Source organism: Myotis lucifugus, unplaced genomic scaffold (assembly GCF_000147115.1).
Source record: "Myotis lucifugus unplaced genomic scaffold, Myoluc2.0 scaffold_2212, whole genome shotgun sequence".
NCBI lineage: Eukaryota > Metazoa > Chordata > Mammalia > Chiroptera > Vespertilionidae > Myotis > Myotis lucifugus.
Window position 1 is genome coordinate 7,991 of NW_005873260.1, and position 4,775 is coordinate 12,765.

A 4,775-nucleotide genomic window follows, 5' to 3' on the forward strand; every position below is an offset into this window, starting at 1 on the left:
CCTCTGATTCTTTCTTTTAAATATCTTTATTGAATTTAGAGAGGAAGGGAGAGAGAGATAGAAACATCACTGATGAGAGAGAATCTTGGATCAGCCACCTTCTGCACGCCCCCCACTGGGATCGAGCCACAACCTGGGCACATGCCCTTTGACCGGAATCGAACCCGGGACCCTTCAGTCCACAGGCGGACGCTCTGTCCACTGAGCCACACCGGCCAGGCCCAGCCGCGTTGACTTGAGCGGAGAGGCTGCCCCTGGAGGAGCACAGGGCCCACGGGGAACAGGAGCGTTGCGGTGCCCCCCGGACAAGCAGGTGTGAAGACATGGGCTCCCAATGGGGAGAGGCCCTTTCGCCCTGTACCCTCCGTGCCTGCCTTAGTCCCTCAGGGATGGAGACCGCTTTGGAGCGTTTCCTTCTTGGCAAAGCCACGCTTGTTAAGAAGCCGGAACCCGGAGCCCAGCGTGGCCTTGGGTGTCCTCTCCATTACAGACCAAATGTTCTCTGCCCTGTCGGGCCGGTCACACACCAACTGTGAGTCACACACGGGCACTGAGCCACTGTGGGGGGGGAGGGGAGAGAGAAGAGGTGACGTTTATCAGCGGCTGCATCTCTGCAAAGGACAGCCTGTCTGATGGCGGGTCGTCGTCATAGCGTTACCTGCACGCGCATCGCTCGGGAGCTCCTGGGATGGTTTCTGGCCATCGATGTTGACAGGAGCAGGCCCTTCACAACGGCCACGCAGGTCATGTCTCCAGGGATGAGTCATGCCCCGCGAGGCCTTGTATCATCACGGCTCCGTCCCCATTGGCTGGAGCGGCTGGAAGTCACCGGGTCATTGGAAAACACGCCTGGTCACCGGCATTTATGAAATCTCAAAGCACGCGGAGAGAAGGCACGAGTTTGGAAGCAGATGGCGCTGTCTTTTCTTATCTGCCAGCTTATAAATACAGCGCTGGCCCGGCCGGCGTGGCTCAGTGGTTGAGAGTCGACCTAGGAACCAGGAGGTCAGGGTTCGATTCCCCGTCGGGGCACAGGCCCAGGTTGCGGGCTCCATCCCCAGTGTGGGACGAGCAGGAGGCAGCCGGTCCATGATTCTCTGATTCTCTCTCATCATGGATGTGTCTATCTCTCTCCCTCTCCCTTCCTCTCTGAAGTCAATAAAAATATGTATATTTTTTAAAAGATAAGAAGACAGTCTCCCTGTGGCTGAGTGACGATATGGCAGCCCCAGCCCCAGGGGGTAGGTACGTGGATGGATCAGTGATGAGTGAATCGTCGACAAACATTGAAACTTGTCCCGGAGCCCCGAGGGCTGGACAGGCGACCACGCCCCCCTCTACAACAGCCTCTCGGAGATCATTAGGGCACTGAAGTGGCAAAGGGCCACTGCTCCTTCCCAGGGACGCCTGGTCCACTCTTGTGTTGGCCAAAAAGAGAGAACACGACCCCCTCGCCCCCCCCCACCCCCCCACCTCCCCATGAAAAGCAGACTTTCGTGTATGCTCACCCTGCAGCTCCCGGGGGGCCACACACCAGCTGGCATTGCCCCCCAGCACACCCAGGCCCGGCCGGGTGAGCCGCCTGCCACAGGCACGCCAGCCGCTGTGTGCGGACACTGTGACACCCATGAAACGAGAGTGAAAGTGTCCACATCCTCAAACCCGTCCCCTGAAGACACTCCCTGAGCCCGAAGCTGCGGCCAGAGGCAGCTGCGAGGAGCAGAGATGGAGGCCGGTCAGCTTCCTTCCAGCTTCTCGGCGGCCTCTCTGCTGCTTCTTGCAGGCCCGCCAGCTGCCCCTCCGTCGTTATTATTAGGGGAGCATTTGCCTCGTCGATCTTCAAAGAGATTTCCAAACGGGCATTTTGGGGGCTGCACAGAGGTCAGAGTTCCTCCCCCTGTCACTCCAGAGGCCCAGGCCAGCTGACAGTCACCTGACCCCGTGGGGTGCACGCACTTTGAACCAGTTCCCGGCCTATCTCCCGGGCGCCCCGTGAACCCCGGTCAGCTCTGGATTGAACAACAGACGCACAGACACGGGCGTCCACACCCCGAGGGCCTCCCACGGGCTGGGTCCCGGCGTGGCCTCCCTCGGCCCAAACACACGGGCTCAGGCGGCCCAGCCTCGACGCTCAAGTGTGCGGCTCAGAGCATCCGCGGTATTTCCTCTGCCTGTGGAGGGATTTTCCTGGGGTTTTTCTTCGGTTTCGGTTTTGCGGTGCTGCTGAGAACGGCTCCTTTCTCCTTCCTGCCCCGGCTGCTTCGATCCCCCAGGGCTGTGTCACTCACAGCTGTGGCCCCGACATGTGTGTCCCCAAAATGCAACCGAAAAACACCCATCCTCTATGGAGTGCCAAGCCCTGGGGTCCAGGACTGGGGAACCTGCCCCCCAGGCTGTGCCCCTCACCACGGGTCCAGGGGAGTCTGATCGGGGGCGTCAGGAGCTGTGAGCCCCAAGTGGTGGGCTGATGTCCGTCTGCCCAGGACGGGAGCCCCCTGTTCAGAAAAACCCTCCCTCCCTGCACCAATCACAGGGCCCAGATGTGAGCCGTCGGCTCAGAGATCCTCCCCGGCCACAGTGGCCACAGTGACCGAGCCGTGACGGCCACCAGGCCCCGGGGAGGGCCTCTCGGCCTGGGACTCCAGCTCTGGGTCCCCGTGGCAGGGAGGCAGCGAGGTGTGCAGGTGGTGGGAGCTGCCACCATGCCCATCCCCTACCAGGCACAGAGGCCAATCCAGGACACTGACCTCAGCGTTGGGCCGCAGCTGGTGTGGTTCAGTGGCTAGAGCGCCGGCCTGCAGACTGAAGGGTCCCAGATTCGATTCCGGTCAAGGGCTCGTACCTCGGTTGCAGGCTCGATCCCTGGGCCCCAGTCGGGACGCGTGCAGGAGGCAACCGATCGATGTGTCTCTCTCACATCGACGTTTCTCTCTGTGTCTCTCCCCCTCCTCCCTCCCTTCCGCTCTAAAAAAATCAATGGAAAATATATCCTTGGGTGAGAATTAACAATCAATCAATCAATCAATATAGCCCTAGATGGTTTGACTCAGCGAATAGAGCGTCAGCTATGGACCAAAGGGTCCTGGGTTCAATTCTGGTCAAGGGCTGGCTCCATCCCCAGTGTGGGGCGTGCAGGAGGCAGCCGATCAGTGATTCTCCCTCATCACTGAAGTTTCTATCTCTCCCTCCCTCTCCTTTCCTCTCTGAAATCAATAAAATAAAAACATTAAAATAAACCCAGCAGCTGGTGGAAGCCGCTGTGAGCAGTGGGAGAGCCCCAGGCAGGGCCGTACCAGCGGCAGGTGCCTCACGGCCCCGCCCCCTGGCAGTTGTCACACGGCCCCTGTGGGAGCCCCAACCGCTGTCAGTCGCACGTCTGGGCCTGTGGCTAATAATAGCGCCTCATTTAAAACCCTGACGTCGGATGCGCCGGAGCTGACGGGCTGGCCTCAGCGCTGGCCGTGGACACGGGAGGGGACGGAGGGACAGAAACGACCTGGGAGGAGAGACCAGCGTCCAGGTCATCGGGGCAGGGAATACGGACCCTGTCGTAATTCTGAGAGGGTCTCAAGGTCTCTGTCAAGTCCATACTTTTCCGACTGTATTCGCACGGGCAGAGGCCATCACTTGGATAAGGAAGTGTTTCTTAGAACAGATACCAGGTGGCGGCCATGGAGGCAGCACCCTGACCACAGACCCTGGGCAAGCTCAGTGCTCCGGAGTAAAAAGCCAACGTGACCCCCGTGGGGACGGAGGGGGGGCGGGGGCAGCCGTGCACACGGGGCCTCCTGTCGTCTCCTTGGCTGAGTGGACACATGGACTCCACGAACCGGCTCAGCTCGGCTCCACCATCTCACATCTGCCCAGGCTAAGCCCTCAGACCCAGCCACTCCCCCAAATATGACTCCCAGCCCAGCCGGAGTGGCTCAGTGGTGGAGCGTCGACCTATGAACCAGGAGGTCACCGGTTCGATTCCCGGTCAGGGCACATGCCTGGGTTGCGGGTTCGATCCCCAGCAGGGGGCGTGCAGGAGGCAGCCGATCCATGATTCTCTCTCATCGTTGCTGTTTCTCTCTCTCTCCTCCTCCCTCCTCTCTGACATCAATAGAAACATATTTTTAAAGAATATATGACTCCCAAATAGGAGGGAGCCCCCGAGGTGGGCACAGCCCCGGCGAGGCCTCAGCTCCCACGTCGCTGGTCCCACACCTGAAGCCCCGGGGCGGCCTCCAGTCAGAGGGGCTCCCCAACCTGCAGGGGGGCCAGGAACCCAGCTCACGGCCTCGCTCACCGGAAAGGGCCTCCGTGTTTGCCTCCAAGTTCAAAGCTTCCCGCTGCAGCCGCACGGGCCCCTGGCAGCCCTGTAAGAGGCGATGCGATCCTGAGTCAGAGAGGAAGCCGGCGCTCACTGAGTCACCGGCCACTTCCTCCCGCCTGCGGCCGCCCGGCCAGACCAGCGCTTCCAAGGGGCGACGGAGTGACCGCCGTCGGAAACGCTGATGCCCGAGGCAGGACCAGCGGGGCCGCTCACGGGTGCCTGCCACCACCGCTGCTCCCCGCGTCCCCAAACCCCCCCCCCATTTTCCACAGCAGAGCTGCACATCTGGTGACAGCCCCCCGCCCGGCCTGCCTGGCCCGGGGCTGGGTCCTCTCTCACTTCCCTGTTCAGGGCACAGCTACACTTTCCAGAGACATGAGTCATCGCCACGGAGCAACGGCCAGGGAGCGAGCCCGGAAACCACTGCCCGCCAGGCCTCCACCGAGCAGCCCCTCCG

General features: G+C 61.2%; 1 long non-coding RNA gene across 2 annotated transcripts; it reads right to left on the minus strand.

Moving 5' to 3' along the window:
- Positions 1 to 263: 263 nt before the first annotated feature.
- LOC106695684 lies at positions 264 to 4,498 on the minus strand. 2 transcript variants are annotated; one of them, XR_002827657.1, is made up of 3 exons: positions 4,292 to 4,498; positions 659 to 991; positions 264 to 558 (listed from the first exon to the last, which is right to left on the minus strand). It is a non-coding gene; the product is annotated as an uncharacterized LOC106695684 (long non-coding RNA). The 2 variants fall into 2 exon arrangements; XR_002827656.1 differs by lacking the exon at positions 4,292 to 4,498 and adding an exon at positions 2,748 to 2,781.
- Between the last annotated feature and the right edge of the window lie 277 nt (positions 4,499 to 4,775).